The sequence below is a fragment of the Eptatretus burgeri genome, chromosome 7 (assembly GCF_056783735.1).
Source record: "Eptatretus burgeri isolate ZD-2024b chromosome 7, Ebu_testis_v1, whole genome shotgun sequence".
In the NCBI taxonomy this organism is placed as follows: Eukaryota; Metazoa; Chordata; class Myxini; order Myxiniformes; family Myxinidae; genus Eptatretus; species Eptatretus burgeri.
In genome coordinates this window covers 22,501,451-22,520,987 of record NC_140967.1, presented here as the reverse complement: position 1 = coordinate 22,520,987, position 19,537 = coordinate 22,501,451, and the positions used below count along the sequence as shown (strand labels likewise).

Here is a 19,537-nt window from a genome sequence, read left to right as displayed (position 1 = left end):
ATAGATTTTAACATATTGCTGTCAGACAACCTTTGAAGCAAGACATGAATTAACCTAATCCTTTCAACCCTGAAAGAAAGCTGCGTTCTAACAATGAGAATCTCCTGGTCGTTTCTCGTGCTAGGATGAAGACTTTTTGGTGATCGAGCTTTCTTTGATCTGCTTCTCAGCTGTGGAACTCTTCCTTTTAACACTCACAGCCTCATCAATTGTGGGTTTTATCTCTCTCATAAAACCCAATTTTTTTTTTCATTGCTTTGTCTTCTCTTTTTACTTTCCTCACCTCATCCTTCTTTGTGAAGGGCTTTGAAATTTTGCTTCTAAATGAAGAGCATCATGCAAGGAATTGATTGAATGGTTTTGAAGGGATTTTTTTATTTCTAGAGTTGGAAGCCAGGAATGACAATCATTCATAAAAAAGGTCCAGTCGATGGTCTCCAGCAATGTGTTTCCCGCTTTATTGCATGTGCTTGAGATCAAGATGATGGCAAGTCCAAGGGTCGTTGAAAAGTAATGCCTCCTATTGTTTTTCTCCAAAACAGGAAATGATATTTGAATGCAACAAAGCGCAGTCCATGCATGACTTCTTCCCACCACTGGTTGTAAGGTTTTGTTATTCTGACGCGAGATGTCTCGGTGTGACTTGAGTCATAATGGCAGAGGACAAGACGTCAGTGCTGTGAAGTGTGAAGCACTGGAGATGAGAGTTGGGATGACTGACTGACGAGATGAGATGACTCGAGGTGAGAGTTTGGTGCACCATTATGATCCTCGCAGCAAGAGACGGTCAATGGAGTACCATTACAAAGGATCACCTCCCCCAATTTTGCTCTGTCAGATTTTCGTCTCTTCCCCAAACCTAAGGAACACCTTCGGGGAGAACATTTTTCTTCCAGCGATGATGGCAAGGCCGCTGAGAAGTGCTGGTTAAGTCAGCAGAACGCAGAGTTCTATTGTGATGGCATCACAAGATTACTTGAACTTTGGAAGAAACGTGTGGACCACAGTGGTGATTATGTTGAGAGATAAATATGCACCATGGTGGAAAAAAAAGGTTGATGTTCATATCTGTCTTTAAGCCTAGTGTTGGCGCAGTGGTTAGGGCAGCAGCTTGGGACCCAAAAGGTCCTGAGTTCAAGCCCCGTTGGGCCACTGAATTAATATATATATATATATATATATATATATATATATATATATATATATATATATATATATATATATATATACCAAGTCGTATAACACCAGGGGGTTGACTCAGTCTGTCATCCTTCCTAGGTCGGCGAAATGAGTACCAGTGTACTGGGCCCGGTGTATGCCCCGGTGAGAATAGGTGTACCATATCCCTGTGTCGCAAGAGGCGACCAGGGTTGCGTCAGGAAGGGCATCCGGCGTAAAAACCGATGCCAAATCATTATGCGGACAACAAAACGAATTTCCATACCGGATCGGTCGAGGCCCGGGTTACCAACGACCGCCACCGGTACGGGTGGTCAGCAGGGTACCAGTGGAAATTGTGCTACTGCTGGGCGAAGGAGGAGAAGGAGACGGGGAAGGCGAGTCCGGAGGCAGTGGGAGAGGGGGAAGGGTGGAAGTGTGCAGGTGAGAGTTGGAACTCTGAATGTTGGGACGATGACTGGCAAAGGGCGAGAGTTGGCTGATATGATGGAGAGAAGAAAGGTGGACATACTGTGTGTACAAGAGACCAAGTGGATGGGGAGTAAGGCTAGGAGCATTGGAGGTGGTTTCAAACTGTTCTACCATGGTGTGGATGGGAGAAGAAATGGTGTCAGGGTAATCCTGAAGGAAGATTATGTCAAGAGGGTATTGGAGGTGAGGAGAGTGTCTGACCGAGTGATGAGTGTGAAGTTGGAAATTGAAGGGGTGATGATGAATGTCATCAGTGCATATGCACCGCATATGGGGTGTGAGATGGAATATAAAGAAGATTTCTGGAGTGAGTTAGATGAAGTGGTGGAGAATGAATCCAAGGATGAAAGAGTGGTGATTGGAGCAGATTTCAATGGGCATGTTGGGGAAGGGAATAAAGAGGATGAGGAGGTGATGGGTAGGTACAGTCTCAACAAGAGAAATGTGCAAGGGCAAATGGTGGTAGATTTTGCAAAAAGAATGGAAATGGCGGTGGTTAATACCAATTTCAAGAAGAAGGAGGAACACAGGGTGACGTACAAGAGTGGAGGAAAGTGCACACAGGTGGATTACATCTTAAGCAGGAGATGCAACCTGAAAGAGATTAGAGACTGTAAGGTGGTGGCAGGGGAGAGTGTAGCTCGACAGCATCGATTGGTGGTCTGTAGGATGATTTTGGAGGTGAGGTTGAGGAAGAGAGTGAGGGCTGAACCAAGGACCAGATGGTGGAAGCTGAAGGAGGAAGACTGTTGCATGAAATTTAGGGAGGAGGCGAGACAGGTGTTGGATGGTGGTAAAGATGGGTGGGATGATTGGGCAACTGCAGTAGAAGTGGTGAGGGTTATAGCTAGGAAGGTACTTGGTGTGACATCTGGACAGAGGAAGGAAGATAAGCAGACTTGGTGGTGGAACGAGGAAGTACAGGAAAGTATAAGGAAGAAGGGGTTGGTGAAAAAGAAGTGGGATAGTCAGAGAGATGAAGAAAGTAGGGAGGAGTACAAGGAGTGGCGGCGAAAGGCAAAGAGAGAGGTGGCAAAGGCTAAGGAAAAGGCATATGACGAGCTGTATGAGAAGTTGGATACAAAAGAAGGGGAAAAGGATTTATACCGATTGGCAAGACAGAGGGACCGAGCTGGGAAGGATGTGCTGCAGGTTAGGGTGATAAAGGACGTAAGGTGTTGAGAAGGTGGATGGAGTACTTTGAGGAGCTGATGAATGAAGAAAATGAGAGAGAGAAGGTTGGAAGAGGTGGAGATAGTGAATCAGGAAGTGGGGTGGATCAGTAAGGATGAAGTGAGGACTGCTATGAAGTGGATGAACAGTGGAAAGGCGGTTGGCCCAGATGACATATCAGTGGAGGCATGGAAGTGCTTAGGAGAGATGGCAGTGGGGTTGTTGACCAAATTTTTAAATAAAATCTTGGAAAGTGAGAGGATGGCGGAGTAGTGTAGATTAAGTGTACTGGTTCCGATTTTCAAGAACAAGGGTGATGTGCAGAGCTGTGGAAATTACAGAGGGATAACGTTGTTCGGCCACACCATGAAGTTGTGGGAAAGAGTAGTGGAAGCTCGGTTGAGAGGAGAGGTGACGATTTGTTAGCAGCAATATGTGTTTATGCCAGGAAGGAGCACCACTGATGCGATGTTTGCTTTGAGAATATTGATGGAGAAGTATAGGGACGGCCAGAAGGAGTTGCATTGTGTGTTTGTGGATTTAGAGAAAGCTTATGATAGGGTGCCAAGAGAGGTGTTGTGGCATTGTATGAGGAAGTCGGGAGTGGTGAAGTCTGTGAGGATTGTGCAGGATATGTATGATGACAGTGTGACAGCGGTGAGGTGTGCGGTAGGAATGACGGACCGGTTTAAGGTAAAAGTGGGATTGCACCAAGGATCGACTCTGAGCCCTTTCTTGTTTGCAATGGTGATGGACAGGTTGACGGACGAGATCAGACTGGAGTCTCCATGGACTATGATGTTCGCGGATGATATCATGATCTGTAGGGAGAGTAAGGTGGAGGTACGCACTGGAGAGAAGGGGAATGATAGTCAGTCGGAGTAAGACGGAGTACATGTGCGTAAATGAGAGGGAGGGTGGTGGTATGGTGCGGTTGCAAGGAATTGAGGTGGGGAAGGTGGATGGGTTTAAATACTTGGGATCAACTGTCCAAAGTAACGGAGAGTGTGGGAGAGAAGTGAAAAAGAGAGTGCAGGCAGGATGGAGTGGGTGGAGAAGAGTTGCAGGAGTGATTTGTGACAGAAGGGTAGCTGCAAGAGTTAAGGGGAAAGTATATAAGACGGTAGTGAGACCAGCTATGTTGTATGGTTTGGAGGCGGTGGCGCTGACAAAAAGACAGGAAGCGGAGCTGGAGGTGGCAGAGTTAAAGATGCTGCGATTCTCGTTGGGAGTGACGAGGATGGACAGGATAAGTAATGAGTATATTAGAGGGACAGCGCAGGAAGGACGGTTTGGAGACAAAGTGAGAGAGGCGAGATTGAGATGGTTTGTACATGTGCACAGAAGGGAAGCGGAGTACATCGGGAGAAGGATGCTGAAAATGGAGCTGCCAGGCAGGAGGAGAAGAGGAAGGCCAAAGAAGAGGTTCATGGATGCGGTGAGGGCGGATATGTGGGTGGTTGGAGGGTCAATGGAAGATGTGGAGGATAGAGCGAAATGGAGACGGTTGATCTGCTGTGGCGACCCCTCACGGGAGTAACCGAAAGAATAAGAAGAAGAAGAAGAAGAAGTATCTGTCTTTGTTTCATTTGAATATCTTTACCTGTTTTGGGGAAAAAAAAGAAAAGAAGAGGAGGCATTACTTTTCAACATGCCTTCGTAATATTGCTGCGGGCCGGGGTTCGGTGGCGATAAACGACCACGAGGTGGAGCAGTGGAGTCGTCTCACACCGAACACCCGGAATTTAGGTCGTGACTCTCAGATAAGTCCGAGAGTTCACGTGTCCCTTGGCGGACCGTGGTCGCCAATATTATGATGGCGTGGGGTCGGGTTTATTGCCTAATTTCAATATACCTAAATACTCACGTCATCCAACTACCGGGGAAAACCACACCCTCGACGGACCTCGGGCGGAACGGACCGTTTACCGAGCCCGATCCGGGTGTAAACCGAGCGGGGATTACCAAGATCCGTCGGTCCAAATGAACAATTTACCGGCCCAAATGGCCTCACTAATTCTCAAGTCCGAACCATGCTGTTTCAATCAAAGAAAGAACAGAAACAAACTGGAACATTTAAACAATTATTTTATTTACAGGAATAAAAGAAAGGGACAAAGTGTAGACTTATTCATGACTATATGCAAGCAAATATTTACAATGATCATAAACACTTAAACAGTTTTACTTATAGGACGGCGCCACATACATACAAAAGAAAAAGGACCCAATTGGTCTTTATTCGACCCTTGCAGCCAAGGGGATAGTCGAGCTGGGGGTCAGAGTTCTGTCGGGGTACCTGACCGCGTTCGTATGGCTTGGCCCGCGACTACAAGTGTGGGACCCGTGGTCCATGGGATCTTGGATGGTGAATAGCGGATCCAGGGTTGCTCCTTGTAGAAGGCCAGTGGAGACTCCAGGCTTGAGAGCTCCAGCAATGACAACAGCGCATCCAAACTGCCTTCCAAGAACTGCTCCCTCCAAAGAACTTCAAAGAACTCTCAAGAACTCCCAAGGACACGCAAGAACTCTCTGAACTCTGAACTCTCCGAACTCGAACGAGCACAAGAAATCTCCACACACACACACACACACACACACACACACACACACACACACACACACACACACACACACACACACACACACACACACACACACGGTCGCGTCATCCTTTTACGACCGCTCTGAGCGGGGCGGGGCCTTGGTGGAGCTGACGTGCTGATCGCCCTGATTGGACAGGGACCTCCATGGATCTGCCCTTTCTGGGCAGGGTTATGGCTGAGCCGGGAAAACCCGCCCCCTCTACGCGTGTCTGTACCCCTCTTGCTAGAGAAACAACGATTTTGCCTCGTGGTGTTGGAATGCAGACCAATTTGAGGAAGTCGAATCGAGCACGTGAGGACCTTTCCTCGTATGCTCGGGCTGCGAGGCGAGGGCGCAAGCGCTGAAAGACACTGTGGCCGCAAATGGAGGGGATCTGGAGATTTAAATAACCTAACTATAAAATAACTCACAGCACACACACGAAATTCCCATTAGACATAGGGGATGGATTCTAACGATAAATACATACTTATCAAAATAACTAAGCTACGGGGACTGCTGTCTGTTTGTGTGCAAAAGGCTTCCAGATTCGTAACAATATAACAAGGGGGGGGGGGGGTGGAACGTCAATTGTAAAATTTCTCCTTAAAACATGAATCCTGTTTGAAATATACAGACTATTGACTGAAAAGTATGGTGATTGATGTCTGTCGAGGTTAAAAATGAGCTTTCTTATAAACAAGGTCTTGAGCCTTGCATCCTCTGTTGATCCAAGACTTTCCTTGGAAAATCGGACCGACTCAGTGTGCAAGGCCTTTGTCTGTAGCTCAATGGAGTACTGCTCTCTGCTCTTGGCCAGTGCTCCAGCATCGCATCTGTCTCTCCTAGATTTTGTGAAGTCTAAAGCTCTTAAAAATATTTGAATAGAATCTCCCATGATGAGACCAAAGCACAAGGTCTTTTGCTTTCACAATGCAGATGAGTCGATGGTCTCTCTGTTTTCTCCTGTCTATTCTCAAACACCACTCCCTCTGCTCTCTCAGTCCTCCAACCCTCTCCAGCATCTCCAGAAAGCACACGTTCTTTCAGTAACCCCCTTTTGGTTAAACTGTCAAAATCCATGTTGACGGCACACCTCAACCTTATTATTCCTCTCTTCTCCCATCGATGGAACCACCTTCCAGAGGCTGTTCTGCTTCGCTCTTTCCTAACCCAACAATTTTACTTTCTAGTTTCAGTGTTTCCTCCCCTGCTCCCTCTCCTCTATTCCTGTTTGTTCATTCCCTTTATGTTTGTCTAAGGCCTAAGTCACATATGCTCTACGGCGAGGATACGGCGGTCGTACGCCCTCTGAATTGACAGAAACGTGTGGCGGCCGCAGGGTTTCTGCGGTGGCCTCAGGGTGGCCCTACGCCGTTTGGCTATCTTTTTTAGGCCGTAGGGGTCGCCGTGGAATTATAACACGGAGTTATAACTTTTTTCATTTCTACGTTCGCCGTAGCAATTCGACAAGCCGAAAAAAAATATATATATATAAAAATGAACCCACTCGTTACTGTCCGTCTGGCCACACGTTCGCCTTAGGGCCCCCCTGCGGTCGCCTTGCGGCACCTTGAGGCGACCTTGCGTCTGCCTTGAAAATTTTTTGGCCGCCGCAGGGCCCCCTTAAGGTCACCGTGCGACATCAAATCAAAGACTGTACGGAAACCCCACGTTTTCGGTCTCCACAATTTATAAATACGCCGTGCGGCTCCCCGAAAAATAAAAACATATGTGACTGCTACATTGTGTGACCGTGGAAATACTGCGGCCGCCGTATAATTGCTAGTGGCCATAGATTTTGGAGACCCCACGGCCGCCGTGGCAAATGTGACTGAGGCCTAACTGTCAGTTCTACCTTGCTCTTCCATGAGTCTCGCTCCCGTAAAGAAAAAGAAAAAGGTCCAGGTTAGATTTGAATCTCCCTCGTTGAATAATTAGTTTCAAAGAATGGCCTTTGTTGTGAGGTTGGAGACATGGATGTTCCAACTTAACAATATCACAGTTTTCAAAACTCGTGTTTGTGACTTGGGAAGTCGTGCTGATGAGGCATTTTATTTATGGTTGAAACAGCAATACCACCAGGGTTGAGTAGATTCCAGTTCAAGCCGGGTCATGTGCTCCACCAATGTGTGAACCAAATATGTGATCATTCCAGTGATGTTTCACGAGCTGTGAGGTCGTCAAAGTATCCATGTTGTCATTCATACATCCTGTTTGTTCACTTAACATATTCCTCGTATTGTGTGGAGAATGACATGATGTAGCAAATAATCTTCTCATTGTTTTATAGTGCAGCCAATCCAATATAATTATTTCTTGCCATCCATAAATGTTAAATGTAATTTGAAATCATCTTCACAATTTCATTCAGTTCTGAACCTCAACTGTTGAAACGCTAAGCTTCAAATCTCATTCTCAAGAGCAAAAAGCTGAATTCCTCGAAGGTTCTGGATGGTAAGCAGCACGTCCATTTTCTACATAAAACAACAAAACCAACCTAAATTTCTTGAAGCTTTGTTCCAGTTAAAATATTTTATTGCTTCATGGACCTCATGATGCATCACAGAAAGTATTGTACCGTGGAAGGGGAGATCCATAGTGAGGATGTGGTGCGTGTCGTATGGGCCGTGTGATTCATGTAGCGTAGATTTACTCTTGTAAACAGGGAAAATGCCAGAGTAAGTTGTCTTGTTAAACGTGATGCTGAGGAGGCAGCTTGTGTAATTTATAGACAGTATAGCTTGGGATAAGATTGTATGTGAAAAAAAGGAAGAAAAAAAAACCTCCTGTTAGCGGGTGGGACCAGGTGGGGACTTTGGCACAAAAGGCATGAGGAAAGCACTATGTTGGAACAGGGATGACGGCTCACTGGAGACATGGACGCTGCCTCACTATCTCTCGCCTCCACCGTATCACTCCTGACACCCTTCTGGTACCCGAGTCACATTTCGCTTGCATGCCAGCGACCACCAGCTTCATGCCTATGTAAGTCCTCACCTGCTTTCTGGGTTTGAGGGTGGTGGAGCAGCGGCAGAAACCCAAATCCTATTCAGCTTCCTTCTGATGACTCCATCTTTACGCTTTGCTGATTTGGGTTCCTTCCGGTGACTCCAATGCAGTATTTGGCCTTCCGTTTAATCATTCCCTCTGTCACAGCAAGAGTGTGGTGTGAGGCGCTTTAGTGGGTCAGCATTGTTTATTCCTTTATCTCTGTATACAAGTTTGCATATCCCCCTATCTTTATCCTGAATCGTGTTTGTCGACCGCTCGCTTTGTTCCGTCCTATTTATAGTGTCTTGTATACCCTTATCCACGTATTTTAAAATAAACTATTTTAATCGTAAAATATGTTTCCCTGTCTTTCACCTCTTGCACGCGTGTTCCACCACCCAGGTTCGGCTTAATTGGGAATAACCTTGGGGAATCGTAAGGTAAATCCGAGCTCAGGGTAATTCCCATTTGAACGGAGTTTAGATTACCAACTTTAGGCTGTTTATGCCATCATCGATCTTGGTGCCGAGGCATATTACATTTGTGAGCCTCCGACGCGGCAGTATCTTTGCTGGTTATGCCTGGAAAATGGCAAAAATTCTGCATACATATAAGGCTCAAGTGTATGAGGCTGCATTTCAATGAGTTGGATTCGGAATGCATGACACAGATGCCCCAGATGTGAGCATTTCATTTGATTTGAATGTCATATTTATTTTGATGTGTGAATTGATGTGTGAGAATGTCCTATTTCTATCCATAAATCATGTATGGACACCATTAGATGCAAAAATTCTTCAAGCATTCAAAGGATATTGCTTTGTGTCAGCGATCGTTATGGGGAGTGTTTCCACCCTCTAAACAAAATTAAGAAACCTCGAGACATTCTTTATTGTGAAAGCTTTGTCTTCAGCTTGAGGGGAGAATGCAAAAACCTGATTACCTGTCATATGTGTAAATTACGTGTGTAAACGAAGGAATCTCCAGGCTTTTTGTGAAAAAAGTTTTGTAATTTTTCCGATTGCAGTATCCCTCCCGTATGCTTTGCGTTGTCCCAAAGGCAACACCAACTCATTTAATACGTCTACATTGTTTTTAGTCTCACCAGAAGGGTTTGCGAGACAATTGTAATGCTCGTGCTTGTCTGTGTCTCTGTGTGTCTATGTCTATATATTTTTACTTTAAATATTTTTTTCTCTACAACCGCTTGTCCGATCGATGCATAACTTTAAATATATTAGCAACTCCTTGTGGAGAATATTGTTATGAATCTGGAAACCATGCGCACTCAACATTCAGTATCCCAAAGTTCAGGTTCATTCAGGTCCCAAAGTTAGTTATGCCCGTAAGTACGTGTGTAGTCAGGACCCCGTCCTTTTGTTTAGTGGGAGGATTAAATGTGTGCGTTGTGACGGCTAGTTAGGTTATTACATCTCATCGTGCATCTATCATCCCATCTGCACGACCCAACCAGCCCATCATGCTCCATCACCGCCCATTGGCCGCTCGTACCTTGATATGCCGAGAGGGGGCCTCGCGGTTCCGGTCCTCGGGCCCCACAAACTATGGTTTTTGTTCGGTGGGCCTTTCAGGGCAGACCCTCTTGCTCTGCGCGAGCGAGTCCACATGGCCACGTGGAGAATATGGGGTCTCCTTGCAAGGGCCACGGCTCCGCCCCAGTAGGGTGCGGCCGTAGGCCAATGAGGGACGGACAGAGATTATTCTCGCCAAGGCCCCTCCCCATTGGTTGGAGGAGATATATCTCGGAGACTCGGAGGGTGGTTTGGTTGGCGTTGGCGCTGGGAGAGCTTATTCGCGGTGGCGGAGTGGCAGAGTTTTGGTCACGGTGGCTGCACGGAAAAGTGGTTTTGTCGGCATGTGCATGGACAGGAGTCTGAAAAGGAGTGGTGGTCGGGACGTGCACAGAGAGGAGTCCACCAAGAGTCGTGTTTTGCGCTGAGTCGGGTGGTGCGAGGAAGGAAGGAGTCGTGGTCGGTACGTGCACGGAGAGGAGTTTGGAGCTCCGATGATTCGCCACGCAAGTTCCGTCACGAGCCACGAGCCTGGCACGAACTCCTGGACTGTGCACCAACGACCATTACCCACGTGAGGTGCCACATTACCGAGCACGCTTTCCTGCAACGACAGGTACCCATGAACTTTGACCCCCAGATCGTCTCTCTCTCGTCGGCTGGAGAGCCCAATAAAGAACTCTGGGTTTCTTTTCTTTGTGTGTGTGTTTGCATGTGGGCCCGTCTTTAAGTAGAACTGTGTAAGTGCTTGTATCATTGTAAATTCCTGCATATTCATTCAAGTCTCGCCTCTTCTGTCTTTTGATTTTGCTGTAAATAAATTTATTAGACATGAACCCAGTCTGTTTCCGTCCCTCCTTATATTGGTGCAGCATGGTTCGTATCTGAGTTTACACGGGGTTTCATCCCCGGTAATCGGTACATCGTAGCCGGAACATCCTGGGCAGGCCAGCTCGACTGCATCCGAGCCGGAGTTGGAAGGTGGAAGTTGATATTCTACCATAGCTAGTAGAGTGATCCGGTTCGGCCAGACGTTCCGAGGGCGTGAATCCCCGGTAGCCAAGACTGCGTGGTTACTTATATTAGGTATATTGGATCTAGACAATTAACCCTACGCCACGCGGTCGAGATATTGGCGCTTCACGGTCGATTAATCGACCCGCCGGCTCGCGGAGTTATCCGAGCGACGGCCTATAATTCTGGGGAGTCTGGTGGGAGACGGCGTAAACTTCCCCACCTAGCGGTTGTTCTCACCACCGACCCCTGGCCCACAACAACATTTTATTGATAACTCTGATGTCATAGGCCACATAGTATGGCAGCCATATTGGATTAAAGGGAAAAAATTGGACATCTCCAAAACCGATTAATGAAAAAAATTGAAACTTGGCATATGTCATGAACTCCCCATGGGGTATATAGGGTGATGACGATGACATCATCGGTGAAGTATTCCAGCCATAATTTGGTTAAATCGAAATCCTTATCTGAAAAATCTGAAACTTCATATATCTGATTTACCACCCGATGTGAGTGAAGAATTAAATTTATGACATCATCAGTCATGTGGTCTGGTGGCCATATTGGATTGAAAATAAAAACATTTTAAAATCATCTTCTTCAGAACCGCTTAACAGATTGATGTGAAACTTTACATATGATCAATTAGCTATGGCGAATATCGCTTGAATTTTTTTTCATATTCATTTTTATTGATGTAATTTAGCCTTTTTTTGCACACAAGTGGTTGTTAAATGTCCTAATAATCAATCACTACTCAATGAAGCTACGGATAATGGCAATGTATTTGACATAATCGGGTGCATGGATGATACGGGTATATGGGCCATAATCGTAGCGTGTTCAGTTAACGGTGGTATTTTTGTTCAGAATGAGTGTGCGAGACGATACGCTCTACCGAGTGCAGTTCTAGTTTGTGAGGTTGGTATTTAAGAAGAGAGAATAAAAACAAAATTTTTTTATGAAGTTGCCCTAAAATGCCACTATGCACTGCAGCATCTTCATGACGATAACCATGAGAATGTCTCAAATCATGCTAACTCACAAAAACACGTATGAATGCATGCACATCATTCTGTCTCGCAATAAAGGTGGTTCTGGGTGTGTGTGCATGCATACATTCTGCTCAGATTTGCATACTTTGTGCAGAGTGTATCATATTCTGATTCAAAAAAAATGCACCTGAAAATGTTGTTGGAAATAGCCAACTGGCAGAGTGTTGGAGGATACAGCAAGTACATGTATTCTTGCTATAACATAGTGTCTTCATGATTTAGCTATGATTACACCATGCATGCAATTGCAAAATCGTGGTATTAATTTGAAAAAATAAGAGGTAAATCACTGAAACGGTTCTGGAACAAGGACACATCAATGCAACCTCCTCCCTACTCCTTTCCTCGACCCTTTCCTCGACCCGAAATATCTACCTTCCCTCCCTCCTTTACCCACCTCCTCCTTGCTGAACATAGTCCTCACATCCATGAACCTTGCCAGGTGTGTGAACCAGGAGGGTTTGAGATGTATACGGAGGTAACTGACCATTATATCTTTTTTTGAGATGGCCTGCTTGATTCCCAAGCTTGATTCCTAAGTGACGGGCTAGCACGGCTTGTTTTCAGTGGGCAGTTCTGTATTTTTCACAGGGATGTGCCCACTGCAGACTTAAGCTGGAAGTACCTTTTTATCACTGTAAAAATCTTATTTCCCGGATGACAAAATCCTTGTAAACTGCAATGAATTACTGAATAGGATTGATGCTTGGTAAGCAACACCTATTGTTCAGAACCCTTGCAGCAACAACTGATGTTGTACAAAGGTTCGTGGCCACCATACCAGTGAAAAGGTATCATATTTATGCCAGAGAGTATAGTTTTGCAGCTCAAATCTTGAGCGTGATCCACTTCATTCTGATGAAGGTCAGTGAGCCAGAAACATGTCCATGGATTGATTCCCAAGTGATGGGCTGGCATTTGCTGAAAAAAAAAAAACTTCAGCTGGTTGACCTGCATGCCACACACAGGTACCAGCTGTATGCTTGTGTGTAGTGGACAGTTCTGTGTCTTTCATAAGCTCTGCCCTCTGCAGACTGCTTGCTACACTGCAAGTACCTTTCTAACTACAAAATTACTTGACATCAACATACTTTTACATGCTTTGCAAGGACATAAGTAGAGATTGGAGAAACATGTATGGTAGGTGGGATTTGAACCTGGCTTCTTTGCGTGATGAGTTCCCAGCACTCTTAGGCCAACAGCAACCCGTTTATACAATTGTAAGTAAATTTGAGTTTGACTTGATTAGCAGTGGTGATGATGCTTTCTCACGTTGTCTTTTCCTGAATTTGGATTATGCACACATTCGCAGGTAAATGACGAGGAATGCATGGATGTTATTTACTTGAGAGGATCAAAGACCAAAAAGTAACTATTGGCTTCATTCCTTACACTATTCGTACACTTATGCTGGATATTCAATTTTTGTTTTTTGTACACGGAGTCAAGGCTTGTAGAAGACCTAGAATACTGAATGGATCAGGACGTGACAGGACAAAAGGAACAGTGGAGAGGGAGAGAGTTTGAGGGGGGCGGGGGGACACCAACAGCAGAGTTGAAGGACAAAATAGAGAGTGACTTAGACAAACAATGGGATAGGGAGGAATGGGAAGCAGACTCATTTGGTGGATGGGATGGATACAGAATAAACTCTAAGGAAGGAAAAATTGGAAATTTGGAAGGAGGAGGGCTTGTGGTGGGAGGGTTATTGAAGGTAGAAAAAAATCATTGCTTTGGATTGGGAATGATCTGAGATGGTGGTGAACAGCTGGCTTGAAGATCTGGAGGGAGGAATATTGAAGAGAATGGGGAAGTTGGTTCCACAGTTGGGAAAAAAGAGGAGTGAATGAGTGGACGTGAGCAGTGATCCTGGATTTTGGGGGCTTCATCAGAAGGGGGATGATGGTGGACCGTGTGCACCCTGCAGGAACCTGGGTGGGGTGGGGGGAGGTTCAAGACCAGAGAAGAGGCAGTAGAAGACAGATAGACCACTGACCTGTCTGCGATGGGAAACTGATAGGCCCATAGTGTCAGCTCCCCGCCCCAGGCCTGGAGTCCTTGCTTTCCAATACGTCAAGCTGAGCAAGGTGTGAGGCAGGGGCCAGCTCAGAGGGGAGAGCAGTAATCCATAAAACTGTGGATGAAGGCCTTAATTGTAGGTGGATCGGAGCTCGTGTGTGCCAAGGAAGGACTTTGTATGATGAAGGATGCCCAGTCGGCGACTGGCTTTGGAGGCCAACTTTGAAATGTGGTTTTCCCAAGACAGATCATGGCTGACAGTTATTCATGTATTCATATGCAGCCTGTGGCTGCTTGGCAGCATCGTTTTCTGGGACCGCGGCTCTGCCGCTGATGCAATGCCCCCTGTTACTAGTATGCTGGTACTCATTTTGTTGACTTCGGAAGGATGGCAGACTGAGTCTACCCGCCTGGTGTCAATTCAATGGTGACGAGCTTGAATTCAAGACCCTAAGATCTTATGCCAGCCACCCTAACTGTTAAGCAAACACCAGACTTATGGCTGATAGTGAGAGCAAAGAGATTGAGTGACTGAAGTTCCTCAAGAGGATTGTTTAGAAAGTTGATGGGGGTGGGGGTGTGGGTGTGGGTTTTGCCAGATGGTCATTTCGGAGAGAGATAGTGAGAGTGGGAGATTTGTCAGGATTGAAAGACATATTCCAAGTGTTTGACCATCTTGTGATATTTTTTTTTTCAAGGTCTGAAGAGAGGGAAGAGGCTGCAGCTCGCCTGTCTGAAGGATGAGGGATGTCACAGCAGAGGGTGGAGTCATCTGCAAATAGATGAAGAGGATTTTAGGAAGATCAGGAATAGGATTGAGCCCAATAAACTGCCTTGGAGCACTCCAGCCTTGACAGGGAGAGGAGATGAAATGAATCCATTGAAAGCCACATGTTGGCTACGAGGGTAAAATAAATCAGTAATCCAAGAGTGGAGTTGGCCTTTGATGCCATCAGCAGCGAGTTTGGAGAGCAAAGCATGATGCCAGCTGCATTGAAAGCACGCGATGTGTTCTGAGAGACAGCCCTGATCTTATGGCTGACATTGAGGGCCTCCATATATTGTTGGTTGAGTAGAAGCAGCATGTCCCAGGGAGAGTGACCTGGTCTGAAACCAAATTGGTAATCTGAGATGAGGTTGTTGGAGAAAAGGAAGGATTTGATGTCAACTGCAATGATGGGTTCCATAACCTTGCTGATGATTTGAAGTAAGCTCTTAGGTCTGCAGTTAAGGGGATCAGTTTTTGCACCTTTTTAATGTAATGCAGTGATATTGGTGGACTTCCAAGCAGATCGAAGATGACCTAGGGCAAATGATCGGGTGAAAAGGACAGAGAGAGGATCTGCAAGAGCAGCAGAGCAGGTTTTTAGGACACGTGAACTGATGCCGTCTCTTGCAGTTGCAGAGTCAGTCAAGGATTGACAGAATCTTCTCCACCTTCTCTGATGCAAAAGACACAGATTCCAGGAGCAGTTGGGTACAACTGAGAAGTATGGGTGCAGAGAGTGAGGGGTTGGGGATACAAGATTTGGAAGCAAACACAGAATGAGGCATTCATCCTTCTCACGAGGCGAGTTGGTTGTGGTGCCACTTGAAGAGAGGGAAGAAATGGAAGGGGAGCATACTCCAGAGACAGACTTAACAAGGTGCCACCAGGTTTTGGAGGAGAGAAAAGTTTGGAAGTTCATTCTTGAGGTTGGACAGATGTTTTATGGCTCTTCTGAGAGGGGGCACACACTTGTGGGCTTTTTGGAATGCACTGAGACTGCCTTCGGTCGGCTTCGCCTTCCAGGAAGAGAAGGCAAGTTCTTTCATTGCAACTGTCTCACCACAGGATTCAGTGTACCATGTGCTTGATCAATCATCGATCATGATGATAATGATGATGATGATGATGATAATGGGCGGGAAGAAGGGTAGGATAACTGAAGATGAGATGGGATGAATCTGTGCATAAGGGAGCAGGTTTGTGCGGAAGGATTCCCAGGCTGAGTTAATCTCAGGGGCAGTAGATCTATATGGGAGACAGTCCTGAAGAGAGAGGGCTGTTTGCAATCCATGCCAATCTTCCTTGGTAAACTGCCAGACTCACCAACATGGAGGCAGTTCCCTGAGAATAGCCAGAGAGATATTGCTCTCACAAGTATATGATCAGGTGAACCAATTGGAGCAGAGAGAAGAGCAGGAGACATTTGTGGGGAAGTTATGTCATCACCAAGTCCAGAAGGTAGAATTTGATATTGGGAGAAATCTGGGTTGGAAAGTTCACTGATGGAGTCAGTCCCATGGAGTCAATAGAAGTCCTTTGCTGAAGTGCCATGGCTGGTTAGGGAGGTACCAACGCGCAACCAATTTGCATGGTGACAATTGAAAAAGCCACATATGATGAAGAAGGAGTTGGGATGAGTGGTTAAAAGGTTTTCCTTGTTGTGAGATATATATATTTATGTATGATGGAGATGGAGATGGAATCCTCACTGTTTGGAGGATGGTACAACACACCACACAGACAAACAAGAGGTGGGGGCAGAGGGGAAGTTGCAGCTAAAGGTACTCCAGGGGTTGGAACGGTGTAAGATCAGCACACGGACAGTGATAAATTGAGTTATTGATTTAAAGAGCAACTCTGCAGTCAGAGCAGGGTTCAGGCCTATCAAATTGGAGGAGATGATAACCAGGGAACTCAACTCGGGAGTCCAGGACGTTCTGTGCAATGAAGAATTCTGTTAAGCAGTTGTCCAGGGCTGTCAGCAGCAGCCTGGATTGAGAGATCTGTCAGGTTGGATTGGAAGCCTCAGATTTTTGAGGTTCACACAGTGAGGGAGAGGAGGCAATAGGAGGTTGCGGAACAGGTGGGAGGCTCGGAGGGTGAGGGATGGGGGTGGGGGGAGGTTGGGGTGGAGACGAATATGGGAAGGGGCAGGGGGCAGAATGAGGTGGAAGCTGAGATGGGCAGGATGAGGGGGCAGGACAAGGGGGAATCTGAGAGGGGGCAGGACGACGGGGAAGCTGAGAGGGGCAGGACGACGGTCAGCTGAGAGGAGGCAGGACGAAGCGTAAGCTGAGAGGGGGCAGGATGACGGGTAAGCTGAGAGGGGGCAGGGTGAGGGGAAGCGTTGAGATGGTGAGGTGAAGGGGGAGCTTGGAGAGAATGGGGTGAGGTGGGATGCACAATTGGGGGGGGGGTGAGGTAGAGGGATGTTGAAGCGGTGGACATGTGGGGTAGGGTTGGAATTACGGCTTGCCGGAGATGTGGAGGAGGGTAAACAGTGGAGTCTGACACTAAATTAAAAAGAATCTGAAGGGAATTTGATTGTTGCGCACAGACAACGTCTGCAAACTGGACATTTCAATATTCCTATATTTAACACTGGCAAATACAACCCGTTACTTTGCTGATTGGAATATTAAGAGGTGGGAGGGGGGGGAGAGAATGGGTGGTGAGAGAATAGGGAGGGAGGGGAGAGAGAGGAGGGAGGGAGAGAGAGGAGAGGACGGAGGGGGCAACACTTCCGACTTGCAGCATTTCCGACTGTCAAAATGTGCAAATTGGACAAATGAACAAATTTTTAGTAATCTTCCTCTCCTTGACATTCTTTGAGTTGTATGGTGGTGGAGAGGGTTTAGTAGGAGGTTAGCATGAGTGGAAGGGAAGGCAGTGTGAGGTGAGGAAAGGGGAGGGAAAGGGAAGGCAGCATGAGGGGAGGAGAAGGGAAGGCAGCATGATGGGAGGGGAAGGAAAGGCAGTGTTAGGGGAGGTGAAGGGAAGGCAGTGTTAGGGGAGGAGAAGGGAAGGCAGCATGCCAGGGCATTACCTGGGTGAAAGTGCTTTCAATCATCGATTGCGAAAGTGAACTTGTTGCTCTTGCAGACTTTGGTTTCTTTGAATCCACATTCTCAACCGTCACTAATAATTACTCTCTCTGGTGTTTGGTTTTCAAATGTTTTTGCATATTGGACGTATTACAGTGATGAGCAATGTCTATTGAACAAAGTTAGCATGCAACTTTCAGACTGTCTTCTTTAACCTTCCCGAAATAGTTCCAAACTGCACTTCTGGACCTTTTGAATGACCTATTGTCAAAACTTTATCAGTCGATGTATTGCCTACCCGTTCGTCAGCAAAGCAATCAGCACGCTTTATTGGCCAACTTTAAATGTCTAGTTATTCATTTCAAAGGAACACCATGCCCCTGGGGCGTGTTTAGTTTGCAAGTGACTTGCTTTTACTGCTATGTTGCAAGTGGGATGCCAAAGGGGTGTGTTAGTTTTCAATTAATACATTACCAGGCCATGAGTAACTGGAACATGTCCAACAGGGATGAAAAACATTTTCCCCGAAAAAAACGCTTCTTTCTCGGAAGTAGGAATTACTCGGGATCGACGTTGCTTCTGGTTCACTACTCGATGCCTTTCGATTCCATGGGTGGAATCGAGAATCGAGTACTTTGGAATTGATTCCGCCAATAGTTATTAAGCACTCAAGCAAGCACAACAACCATACAATGAAACCATTGATAAGGAATGGCTGGTTTGGCAAGCAATTAGCGATCGTTCAGACCATATACCACCCGCAGATACCCGGAGTGTCAAATAATGTGTGAATTGGACAAATGAACAATTTTTACATCCTCGTGGAGGATCTCTAAGTCTTACTCACGTTGTTGTTCTTGTGGACTTTTTTGTTTCACGGCCTATAGTTTTCATCAAAACTTCCTGAAACTTGGCGTATATATGTAAAAATACCCTGCGCAGATAGTAACCATCTCCGATTTTGAAAATTCCTCCTAGAAAAGAAGTTATGACGTCAAAATATCTCCGCTAATGGAAATCGCCTAAAAAAATTATCTCCAAAACTCGGCAAGCTTTTTGAATTCTGTTTGCGGGAATCGAACAGGGCATTAGCAGAGATGAATTACTGAACATAAGATGCATCACTTTGACGTCATATAAATTTTTATGACGTCATTCCTTTTTTTTGACATTTTTTGTTTCACAACCCAGACTTTTCATCGGATCTTCGTGAAACTTGCCATGTATATGCAGAAAGCCCATGCGCAGACATTAACTATCTCCGATTTTGGCAATTCTTCCTAGAAAAAAAGTTGACATCATAATATCGCCGCTAATGGAAATCGCCGAACCATTATCTCCGAAACTAGGCAAGCTGTTTGAATTTTGTTTGCGGGAATCAAGCCGGGCATCAGCACAGATAATTTATCGCAAACCTGATACATCACAATGACGTCTTATTCGTTTTTATGAAGTCATCACTAAGAGGATGAGGATCTTAGCTCATTTGAGCTTGTTTGTAGTCGTTGGAACTGCTGCTAAGGTCAATTATGCAGTTTAAATTTTGAAATTCGGCTCAAGTTGAGATTATATAGCTTATTGCATGTGCAGATATTAAATAAAGGCACAAGCACTGGTGTCTCCGGGCGTTTATAAGCATTGCGATGTATCCAGCGATTCATTTGTATGAAGATCAGTGATCAGCAATGTATACAG

General features: G+C 45.9%; 1 protein-coding gene across 8 annotated transcripts in view; it reads left to right on the top strand.

Moving 5' to 3' along the window:
* Positions 1-19,537, top strand: part of WDPCP (WD repeat containing planar cell polarity effector) — a 210,720-nt gene that overhangs the window by 64,499 nt on the left and 126,684 nt on the right. The gene's annotated exons all lie outside the window — the stretch shown is intronic.